This window comes from Pinus tabuliformis, chromosome 3_1 (genome assembly GCF_031772625.1).
Source record: "Pinus tabuliformis cultivar Carrire ecotype Pingquan chromosome 3_1, CPIR1, whole genome shotgun sequence".
In the NCBI taxonomy this organism is placed as follows: Eukaryota; Viridiplantae; Streptophyta; class Pinopsida; order Pinales; family Pinaceae; genus Pinus; species Pinus tabuliformis.
In genome coordinates this window covers 720,429,515-720,442,462 of record NC_142301.1, presented here as the reverse complement: position 1 = coordinate 720,442,462, position 12,948 = coordinate 720,429,515, and the positions used below count along the sequence as shown (strand labels likewise).

At 32.6% G+C, this 12,948-nt stretch overlaps 1 long non-coding RNA gene across 9 annotated transcripts in view; it reads left to right on the top strand.

The window, feature by feature from the left end:
* The first annotated feature begins 4,101 nt into the window (after positions 1-4,101).
* LOC149189313 (uncharacterized) overlaps positions 4,102-12,948 on the top strand; it is a 134,639-nt gene continuing 125,792 nt past the window's right edge. For 4 of the 9 annotated variants that reach the window (XR_016256349.1, XR_016256348.1, XR_016256350.1 and 1 more), the window contains exons 1-2: positions 4,104-4,446; positions 4,553-4,781. This is a non-coding gene — a long non-coding RNA (uncharacterized LOC149189313). Of the gene's footprint in view, positions 4,782-12,948 lie in introns of all 9 variants that reach the window. The other 5 variants (XR_016256347.1, XR_016256346.1, XR_016256353.1 and 2 more) reach the window with 4 other exon arrangements.

Below are 12,948 nucleotides of genomic sequence, written 5' to 3'. Positions count from 1 at the left end.
TGAAGCCCCAGAGTGCCGATCTTGCATTGATGGTGAAGAATAACTTGTACGAAGGGAAAGGAGGTCTACAATGGCAAAATGGAGCAAGTTCATATAAACAGCCAAATTTGACTCAAGGTATGCATCCCAATTAAAACTGCTCTGAAACTAAATGTTTTTATTGTGGAAAGTTGGGTCACATTACCAGGGAGTGTAGGAAAAACAAGTATCATGAAGAACGACAGAAGCCAAAAAGACATGTAGGTTATCTCGCAAATGGTGATCGGGTGTAGAATTTAAGATTGTTCATGGCAAATCGTGATGAAAATGTTGATGCAGACATTTGGTATGTAGACTAAGGAGTGTCAACACAAATGACAGGGAATAAGCATTGGCTCGAGGATTTTAAAGAAATCAATGAAAGCGGACATATCTACCTAGGTGATGATAGAAGCCATAAAATCAAATGGTGTGGGAAAGTTTCTGTTATTCTACCTGATGGTAATATCAAACAAATTTATAACGTAATGTATGTGCCTCGTATAACAAAGAACTTGATTTCTGTATCTATTATTACAGATCAAGATTTGGAAGTTGAATTTTTAAAATCTAACTGTTACATTAAAGATCTACTAGATGGCATGAAGACAATTGCCACAGGAATCAGAACAGGATGACTATACAAGTTGGATGTGAGACCTGCACCGGTTCGAGCATTGACAACAAGGAGCCTAACTACAGAAGAGCTTTGGCATCAGAGATTCAGCCACATCAACTACAATGATTTGTTGTTACTACAAAAGAAAGGAATGGTAAGAGATCTTCCTATGCTAAAGCAAGTACATAATGACTGTGATGCTTGTACTTTAGGAAAAATTCATAGAGAAGCATTCCATGTTAGAGTTGAAAAGAAATAGAGGGATATACTGGAATTAGTGCACATAGACCTATGTCGACCCATGCAGACAAAATCTTTAGGAGGTGCACTATATTTCCTACTATTTATTGATGACTGTACGAAGTTTTCTTGGGTGTATTTCTTAAGTAATAAGAGTCATATTCGAATACTTTAAGCAATTTAAAAATATGATTGAAAGACAAACTGGGGAACAGATAGAAATTCTCCGCCCTGATCAAGGGGGAGAATTTAGTAAGGATGAACTCATCAGATATTGTGAAGATCATGGAATTTTGCAGCAGTTTACAGTACCCCATACTCCACAGCAGAATGGAGTAACAGAAAGAAAGAATAGAACACTGGTGGAATGTGCTAGAAGTATGCTTAAAGGTAAGAATCTTTCAAATGATTTTTAGGCTGACACAGTGAATACTGTAGTTTATTTATAAAATAGGAGTCCTACAAAAAGTCTTGAGTCTAAAACTCCTTTTGAGGCATTATATGGATATAAGCCTGCAGTAAAACACTTAAGAATATTTGGATCTAAAGAATTTGCCCACATTCCAAAGGAATATAGATGAAAATTAGACTCGAAAGCCATCATATGTACTTTTATAGGGTATTGTTCGTCATATAAAGCATACATATTATTTAATCCCTCTACTCACAAGATTTTTGTTAGTAGAGATGTTAAATTCCATGAGCAGGATAATGAAGAACCTGATGAGCACTATGATGGATGGGACATTCTGTACTTTGAGGAAGAAGAAATAGAGAACAATCAGGGTCAACAGCAGACAAAGGCAGAGGATGAATAGCAACAACAACAACAACAACAACAACAGCAACAACAACAGCAACAACAGCAACAACAGGAAGAAATAATTGATGATCGTATAAAATTTGAAACCACCACTCCACCACTTAGGAAATCAAGTAGGAAAGCTCAAATGCCTACAAGATATAGGGAAAATGCCTTTATAACTAGTATGATGAATGTGGTTGAACCTTCTAGTTATAAAGAAGCAAATGAATGTAGTGAATGGAAAATAGCCATGGAACATGAATATGATTCAATAATCATAAATAACACTTGGGAATTGGTTGAACTTCCTAGAGGAAAACAGACCATAGGTTGTAAATGGTTATATAAAATGAAAATTAATGCAGATGGAACTATAGAAAAACTGAAAGCTAGGTTGGTAGCAAAGGGGTACTCACAAAAAGAAGGGATGGACTATGAAGAAACCTTTGCCCCTGTAGCTAAATTGAACACTATTAGAATGTTAATTGCTTTAGCTACTAAGAAACATTGGATGATGCACCAACTAGATTTAAAGTCTTCATTTTTGAATGGAGAACTAAAAGAAGAGGTTCATCTAGAGCAACCAGAAGGGTTTGTCCAGAAAGGAAAAGAACATTTAGTTTGTAAATTAAAGAAAGGACTTTATGGATTGAAACAAGCTCCCAGGTCATGGTATGATAAAATTGATTCATTTTTTGTACAAGCTGGCTATAAGAAGCAAGAATGACCCTAAGCTTTACACCATGAAGGATGAAAAAGGGTGCGTAGTGTTGATTTCATTATATGTAGATGATTTAATAATTACAGGTGATGCTACATATCTAATTGATGAAATCAAGCAACAAATGTCACAGATGTTTCAGATGAAGCACCTTGGTGAACTCAGATACTATTTAGGTCTTGAGATCTGGAGAGATTCAAGTCAAACATTTCTATCCCAAGCAATGTATGTCAAAGCCTGTTAGAAAAGTTTAGAATGGATCAGTGTAAGTCTGCGCCGGTACCATTGCAATAGAACATCAAATTGCAGTGTGAAGATGGCTCAAAAGCGGTGGATACAACACTTTACAGATAGCTGGTTGGGAGTTTAATCTACCTAACCACCACTAGACTTGATTTGGCTTATGCAGTTAGTGTGCTAAGCCAGTTTATGTCTAAGCCACTTGAAAGCCATTGGAATGCAGCGAAGAGTGTTTTGAGGTATCTACAAGGTACTGTATATTATGGAATTATTTACACTGACTCTTCTGATGTTAGATTGGTAGGATTTGCAGATTCAGATTGGGCTGGGAATGTAGATGATCGCAGATCTATAACAGGTTATGCATTTAGTCTTGGATCCAGTGTGATCACATGGAGCAGCAAGAAGCAGAACACGGTCTACTTGTCTTCAGCAGAAGCGGAGTATCAAGCCATGTGTGCAGCAACGTGTGAGGCAGCTTGGTTGCGAAGACTTCTCTAGGATGTTGGGGAAGAACAAACAGTAACAACAACAATCGGATGCGACAATAAGAGTTCAATCAAGCTTGCCAATAATCTGGTGTTTCACAAAAACACTAAACATATTGATACACAGTTCCACTTTGTTGGGGAGAAAGTGCAATCCAAAGAAATCCATCTGGAATATTGTAATACATGTGATAATGTTGCAGACATTTTCACTAAGCCTCTTGGAAAAGTTATGTTTCAAATGTTTAGGGAGATTTTAGGCATATATGTGAACCCATTCTCCATTAAGGGGGAGTGTTGAAGATAATGGAGAATATCCTAGAATAGGTAGAGTTGGTTCAAGTAACCTCAGGATAGGAATTAGTTTCTATTCCTTAGGATGTTGTTCTAACATCCCTAAAACCATGTATTCTATTTAATGTGTAATGTGCATGAACAATGCAAAGCATTTTGTAGAGCCAGACTCTCTTGGTTTAGACTCTCTTTCGTAGAGCTGACTAATGGGTTTTATTTCATTTAATACAAACATTGCCATTTTTTAATCAAGCATAGCTTCAACAATGTGGAACACCCTCTTTAACATTAAAATGGACAAAAAATAAAATACATAATATTGATGGGAATTGTCTTTTAAACTTGCAAAATTCGGTATTATTTCATGCTTTTTTATTATCTAACATAACATATTGTATCTTATCACATACTACATAAAAGTGTATATAAAATTTATTTAAAATATGAATTATCTTACAGAAATTAAGTACTAGTTTAATATAGAAATTAAATTACAAGAGATATCATATAGATAAAGTTTTTAACATCGCATGGACCATACACATTCAGGTAATCATATATTTATATACTCACTCACCACACAAATCTAATTTATCAGAAAGGAAAATTAAAATTAGACACACGAGAATAAATATAGCTATTCAACTTAAAATATTAAAGATAAGGAATACGTTAATGACAATGACTCTTGAGGTCGAGGAACATCACATCCACTCAAATTAAACAGACTGTACGCAGCTGGTAGCCATTCAGTTGATAATGGATAACCTAACCTTACCAGTCATCTAAGATTAACAATAAGGTCATGTAAAATTCGGTTTCCAATTTTCTTTTGTCTCAGTTGTACAATGTTCGTGCCTAGACACTATAATTGTATAATCTGTTGCAGAAGGCGCACGAATCGCAGCTCAAATCCATAGAAGTAAACTGTGGTAGTGGATTAAGGCAAAAGAAACGAAGGATGTCGAGCGGTATTGATATGAATATGTTGGAGCAAAAGGCGAAACATGGCCTGCATGCAGTAATTGTGCCATTTCCTGCACAGGGTCATATAAATACGTTGATGAATTTCCATTTCCTGCACAGGGTAATATAAATACGTTGATGAATTTCCATTTCCTGCACAGGGTAATATAAATACGTTCATGAATTTGGCCCAGCTGCTGGTTACAAGGAGAATTTTTGTCGCTTTCGTCAATACTGACTGGACACATAACCGCATAGTGGATGCTTCAGAAGAAGCTAAATCAATATGAAGGTGCCCATGGTTATCTTCTAGCCTCTGTGTGCTGCTTCCTCCGTTTTCTCATTGCTGCGTCAATTACCTGGTTTCGGAAGGATTTGTTCTGGAGAATGGTATGTTTTTTATTTAAAGGATTTGTTTTTATTTTGTAAATTTGGTAAGATTATGTCTTCATCATATCTAAGGTTTCACTTCGATCAGGAAAAAAAGTTGAACTTGTAATTTCTCATCAAAAAATACAGAAAAAAAAAACTGAACTTATAATTTCTCATCAAAAATACTTTAACAAAACATCTCATCATAGTTTATCTAAACCCATAAAAAAAAAATAATATGTTTTTCTATTTAATATCTATATAAGAAACAGATTCTCTGAATACTACGTGAAACTCTTTAAACTTATTTAAGTTTTTCTTATTTAAATTTATTATATAAATAAAAATTTATATTATTACTATTGTTATTTTATATTTTAATGAACATTTATTTAATTAATGAAAGACATCGTTAAATATTTCACCATATTTATTAAATATGAGAAATATCTCGTACGCAAACATCAATGCTATTTTCAAATTTTAATAAATATTATAATTTCAATGTTTTAGACTCAAGAATAACGCAAACACGAAACTGGAGTTATTATATTTACTGTTTTAGATGTGATAATTATTAGGCGGACTTTAGGATAAAAGAATTGATATTTTTGTTTTTCAATTTTTGAAATTAGAGAACAGTGCATTCAAGCAATGTACAGAAAGCGTTTTCTGTCGAGAGGTTTTTAAAAGTGTAAATTTGCTTTTCTATTATTCATTTTTCATGTTGGTATATAGTCAAAACTATATTTATTTAGGATAAAATAATAAATTTTAAAATAAAATAATATTATACTTAAAATATTTAATTTAAATTATATATATCTTATTCTATATAACATATATTTATTTTTTAGTTAATTTATTTTAATAAAAGTTAATTATCATCCGATTATTATATTGGTAAATATGTATCACTTTATATAATTTAATATAATATATTATATTATATATATATGAATTATGTGGGCTTCAGCGAACCCAGTATTCTTTCATAAATTTTATATATCACTCAGTTCAGAACGATAGACACTGGTTGGATCCAAAAATTCCTCGTGTTTTGATTACATTTCTTTTTCTATCCAAGAACATTACGAAACCTTGATGAAGCAAAAGTCATTGTGACTGACCTAGACGCTAACGAGCGTGAGACTTATTAATTAAAAAAAACTTCAGAAAAATTAAATGAAAATTTTAACTCGTTTTTGGGAAAAACAGGAAAAGTTTTAGTGAGAGAAAAACCGTAAGGGAGATTTGTACAAGATTTATGTGAATAAAGTCACTCACAGAAAAAGCATAGGAAAAAGATTGAGATGAATTTTATTATCATAATAATAAAATATTACATTATATTTATTTAATTTTTTTATATTATTTTAGGATAATGAGTTAATATTATGGGTGAATACAATTCATTTTGATTTCGTTTTACATCTCACAATTTTTTAAATATTTTTTCCACTTGAGACAAAAGAGAAGATTGAGTGAATATTTTTTATATTGTATTTCCCTTCTAATCCTTTCCCAAGATGTCTTTTATTAGGTTTTCATTGCTCCAACCAAGTTTCTACAAGCTACGGCTTATCACTTGGAAAAAAATCTGGGAGATTTATTGTTAACATATCAGCTAAATTGTGTTTAGTGTGTATTTTCTCCAACTATCGCAACTAATCATCTAACACTTACATCTAACACTTACAAATCCAATGATATCCAACATCAATGTGCTTTATCTTAGAATGATATGTTGTGATTTTTGCTAAATAGATGGTTCTTTGACTATCACAATCCATTACATATTTGTCTTGTTTTATTCTTAGCTTTACTAAGAATTGCTAAATCCAAAACAACTCTTCACATGCTTCTAGAGAGGGCTACTTCTTTTTGCAATGTAGAGATATAAGTCAATGCTTCCCCTGCAAAAGTATATAAATAACCATTGGTGGACTTTCTAGTATCCACATCTCTAGCCATATTTTTATCCATATAACATTGAAGAACAACATTAGTACTACCAAAACATGAACTATAATTACTAGTATCCTTGAGATATCTCAAAATCTACTTTAGTGCTTTCCAATGTTGTTTATCTGGATTTGCAGGGAACGTGTTCATTACTCCCACTAAATGTGCAATATCTGAATTGCTACATACCATTGCATACATCAAGCGACCAACCATTCAAGCATAAGAGATCTTACTCATTTTTTCCTTCTTTTTATCATTCTAAGGGCATAAATTTGCACTAAGTTTAAGTGTGATGCTAGGGGTGTACCAATAGGTTTTGGTGTCCTTTATATTCAACCTGTTTAAAATCTCCTCAATATATTTTTCCTACGAAAGGAACAATTTCTTATTCTTTTTGTGACATCTAATTCTTCCCAAATATTTGTTGTGCTAGACCTAAATCTTTCATTGCAAATTGACTGCACAAATCATTCTTCAACCTATTGATCATATTCTTATCATCATGCCCAACAATTAGAATATCATCAAAATATAATAATAGTGTGATATATTTTTCTTTTCTATCCTTGAAGAAATGCTCCAACATAAATAATTCAAATTTCAAGCCATAAATGCTCTTCATCAACCTGCGTACAAGGTTCGCTTTACCTTTTACAATCAATCATTTTGGTTGTTCCAGATAAATTTCCCCCTTTAATTATTGAAGAATGAAAGATGTATTCACATCTAGTTATTTATATTCCAAGTATAAATTAGTATCAAAACTAAAGATAACTCTTATGGATGACATTTTAAAAACTAGTCAATTTTCTTTTCTAAATTAAATATTTTCTTTTTTGGAAAATATCTTAACAACAACTCTTTCCTTGTATATTTTCTTCTTATCTTGACCGTCATGTTTAATCCTATATACCCAATTTTTTTGTAGCACACTCTTTCCTTTTATATTTTCTTCTTATCTTGACCGTCATGTTTAATCCTGTATACCCAATTGTTTTGTAGCACACTCTTTCCTTTTGGAAACTTCACTAAATCTAAAGCTTTGTTTTCCAATAGAGAATCCATTTCTTCCTCCATACCTTTCTTCCACTTTTTCCTAATTTCCACTTCCCCGACATCTTGAAAAGAATGAGATTCACCTCCATCACTTAACAAATTATAATTTGAGAATAAATTCTTTTTTGAGAGCTTATGAGTCCTAGTAGACCTACAAAGCAACTATGGTGGTGTGTTTTCTAGTTGAACCTCTTGTAATGACTACATCAAGTTTTCTTCTTCTTGTTTTCCATCATTTTCTACTTATTGTCCATCCTATTCTTGAATTTGCTTCCTAGATTATTGTAATGGTGTAACATTACTTTATTGTTCTATAAACCTATAAAAAAAATTCGTAACCTTCATATCGCCTGCAAACATTTTACATATCTGTAATTCATTAGAACTACATCCCTAGTTTAAAATGTTTTGTTATTAACCGGATCTCATAAATGGTAACCAAACTCACCATCCAAATATCATAGAAAATATACATTCCCTTCATATATTATCTAATCTGGTTCAATTCTCTTTGGAAATATGCATCAATGGTTCACATCCAAAAAAAAATTAGGTGAGAATGATTTACCTTTTCACTTGCCCAAACTTCTTCAAGAATACGATTGTCTAGAATTGTAGAAGGTGAGTGATTGGTGAGATAACAAGTTGTACTTACTGCTTCTACTGATAAATTATTTTCCAATCGAGAATTTGAAAACATACTCTTCATCTTCTCCATGAGAGTGTGATTCATCCTTCTTTCAATGTGATTATGGTGCAGAGCACTAGGGACTGTCTTCTCATTTTTAATGTCAAACCTATTATAATAATTCTTGCATCCATTAAAACAATATTCTCCACCATTATTTTTCCCCAAACAATTGAGAGTTTTATTAGTCTCCCTTTCAACAACAACATGATTTTTTTATATTATCCCAAACATCTCACCTTTTTTTTTTCATAAGGTAGATCCAAACCTTCCTCAACACATCATTTAACGATGTGAAAAAGTATGAAACTTCTCTTAAGCACTTAACATCCACTATCCCAAACACATAATAAAAATGTATTAATTCTAATAAATTTTCTTTTCTTTCATAACCACCTATCATAAAAAAAATTCTTCCTCTCCTACAATAAATATAATACTCACAAAAATTAAATTCATAAGATTTCAAACCTAGAAATAAAATTTTCCCAACAACAAATGTTAAGCCCTTTACACTCATGTAGCCTAATCGCTTATGCCGTAACTCCACTATGTTTCAGCCTTTTGAAACACCAACTGCATATGATATTTTTCTTCTTTTCCTCGTTATATGTAATGTTCCTTTCTTTAAGCATTTTTCCATGACCAATGACCCTATACTAATTTTCCAACCACCTTTCATTTGATTGGGATGCCACATGTCATTGATACCACTATGGCACTCTTCACTAGTGCTAGCATGTTAGATGGAAAGTATTTAATTGAATGGCATGCTTTGCCAGCATAATGTGGGGACATCGTGGTTTCCATATGTTGATTAGGAAGTGGAACCTCTTCTTATTTTGTAACTCTTGGAGGTCAAAATCCCTTATAGGGGTATGGGAATTCCATGAATGCATCAAATGTAGGGGCATTAAGTGAATCTCCTGCACATATTTCAAAAGTCCTAAATTCATGCTTTCTTGGAAAATATTTGAATTTGATATATAAGGAAAAATAAAAACAATATATTTAATCCATTTATTAAATGATAATTTGTGTCAAATTTATTAGTAATTGAGTGGGGTAGGGTCAGTCATATTTATGATTCAAAATAGAAAATCATATCCTAGTGTTCTGGATTTGTGATTTGCAATATTTATAATAAAATCTGGTCTGAAGATTGTTGAGGATTTGGTATTTTAAAAATATGAATGTTTAGTGCAAATTAATCAAAATTTGATTAAATAATTTTTATTTCCATTTTCCACAATTTTTGGTTTTTGTTACTGGTTAATGGATGAATTTTGTTGTCCTAATTTTCTTTATTAGTATCAAGCATTTGTGTGTTTTCTAGGAATTCTTTGCAGTGTGGAATTGTGTGAATAACTCGTGATTGCTACAAGAAGGGGTGCCACATTAAAGAAACTTCTCTGTGTGCTGTGATTGAATCACCCAAATTTGAAGTGATCATTTTTTAACAAAATGGAGTGGTGTATTCTACTCAATTCTCCCATCATCGATGAAGTGGAAAAGGTAAATAATTGAAGTCATTATCTACAGGAAGTTTTAACAACCATAAAAATTATTTCCTATAGTGTGTATTTTTCTAGTTTTGGGGAGTTTTATTTGGCCTTTTGAAATCATTTGAAGATTATATTTAAAAATTTTGAGACTTAAATAGATGTCTGTAAATGTTGACTACAAACATAGTGACGTTTGATCACAATGTAAAGAAATCTGAAATAGACTTTAAATTTGAAACAAAGGTTATTTAAGGTTGGACATTTGTAAGCACAAAATTGTTCAATATTTAACTTGTGAATGGGCTGTGATTGTGGAAAATACACTTGGTTCTATGAGTTTGCAATAGAGAGGGATCTTTTTTCCTCGCATGAAAGGAAATTTTCACTTTTCCCCTACATAATTTTTGGTATCAAAGTAGATTATAGTTTCCAATGAGACTATCGCCACAAGTGATTTATTGTGCCAAGAGATGGAATTCAAAGTGGGAAGAGGTTAACGTAGATGAAGAAGGGGTCCTCGACCTATTGCTAATGTAGAGGTGATGAAAACTAATGTAGATGTGCTGGAAAAAGTGATACTTAATGCAAGCAAGGATTGAGGCTATGGAAATATACAAGCATTCGGATCCTGAAGCTTCAGATATTAGTGAATGAGACGAGGAATCTCGTGAAGGGAAAGTAGGAAACAGAAGAAGCTATAGAGATGAAAGTTATTATATCCATTCTAAGTGTTAGTTTGAGTTCAAAAGCTAATGTTCAATCATATTATGCATGTATAGAGCTAGAGGAGTTGATAAACGAAACAACCACCTTGGATAAGTATTTTGACTATGTAGAGGTGAGTGAGGGCAAGAAAGTAAAATTTTCGATGAGAAGGTTGAGAGGGCATGTATCCTTATGGTGGGTTGGTGTGCAGGAAGAAAGAAGACACATGAATAATGCAAACATTAAGAGATGGAACCAAATAGTGGGTGAGTTAAAAGGTAAGTTCCTTCCCGTGGACTATGAGTTGATTTTGTTGAGCAGGATGTAGAACTTAAGAAAAAAATTAATGACAGTGAAGAACTAAATGTAAGAACTCTACAAGGTAAATACTAGGGCAGTCCATATAGAGGACACCCCTGGGAGACTTTCCAAGTATATTAATTGGTTGAGTTTTGATATAGAAGATGAGCTATGTTTGATACCATTGAGATCTGTTGAGGATTCTTATCAAGAGGAATTAAAGGTAGAAGAAAAGTTGGTAAAAGAGAACCAAGGAAAAGGTGAAGATATGTTAAAAGGGAGAGGAATACAAAGGAGAAGGAAACCCGCTGAGGATAGTAGTTCTGCGCAAGAAGACCCAACAACTAGAACCAATGATTTATGAGGCATAACATCTCCTTCAAGAGGAAGAGGGAGAGGAATAGATAATCAAGTTTTGTGCTACACATATGGTAAGTTAGGCCATATCTCATGATATTTCCTAGAAAATCTTATGAAAGAGAGGAATTTATAAGTTGTGCAAGCAGAAAATGAAACCAAAGAAGATGAAGGGCATGCCCAAGTTTTGGAGACAGGAGAATCTTCCTTGATGAAAGGGATATTGTTGAAGCCAAATCAGGAAGTGTCTGGGCCACCTTAGAGAAGAAACCTTTTTGACCAATATGTAAGGCCAAAGTAAGTGTTGTATCATTAATAATGGTAACGTTCACAATTTAGCTTCTACAGAAATGGTGGACAAGTTGGAGCTGAAAAGGTTGCACATCCTACTCCCTATAAATTTTCTTGGCTGGAGAAAGACCACCAAGTGTTAGTGAATTAAGAATGCAGTGTAGAGTTCCATATAAGAGGGCACAAAGATCAATTTTTGTATGATATAATTCCTATGGGTGTTTTCCATATTATTCTTGTAAAACCTCGACAATATGAATAAAATATATGTTATGATAGAATAAATAATAATTACGCTTTTGAGAAATATGGCAAGAAGCAAACTCTCATACCCTTGAAAGATGAAAAAAATACAAAGCATAGTAATACAAAGGTGTTGATGGTTAGTGGAAAGCATGTTTTGAACTAGATCCTGTGAGAAGAGGTAACTTTTCGTTCATTAGAAGATCTAGAGTATTTTTAACCAATACAATGTTACATGATTTACGAGTACAAGTTCAGAATTTGTTGAATCAATAGGTTGATATTGTAGTAGATGACTTACCAAATGAATTTCCACTAATCTGAAGCATATTCCATCATATATATCTTATTCCTATAGATTTTCTCACAAATAAAGTAGCTTATAGAATGATATGATTATAGAATGGGAAATGAAAAAATATATGGCAAAGTTATTAGAGAAATGATTTGTTAGAGGATCTTTAAGCCCATGTGTTATACCCATATTTTTTATCCAAAGAAAGATGGAGACTTGATAATCCCTATCAATTCTAGAGCTATAAATAAGATCACCATGGCATACAAAATTCATTTTCCATCTACAGGTTACTTGATGGATCATATAAGTGGTGCCCAATATTTTCCAAAAAATGATTGAAAGAGTGGATACTATTAAAAAAAAAGATTTAAAGAGTGGATATCATTAGATTAGGATAAGGGAAGGATATGATTGCAAACCAAAGAGAAGGATATGAGTGGAAACCAAAAGTCAAAAATAATAAAGAACTATATGAATGGTTGGTCATGCCTTTAGGCTTGTCTAATGCTCCTAGTGTATTTATGAGACTTATGAATGAAGTCCACAAAGAATTTGTAGGAAAGCTTGAGATTTTCTATCTTGATGATATTCTTGTGTTTAGTGAGGTAAAGGAGGAACATATTAGGAGTTTAATTAGTAGAAAGTATTGATACATATGAAGAAATGTTATTTCTTTAAAACCGAACTAGTTTATTTGGGCTTAGTAATTTCACAAGAAAATTTTAAAATAGATTTAGAAAATGTGAAATCAATTACGGAGTGGCCTTTCCCAAG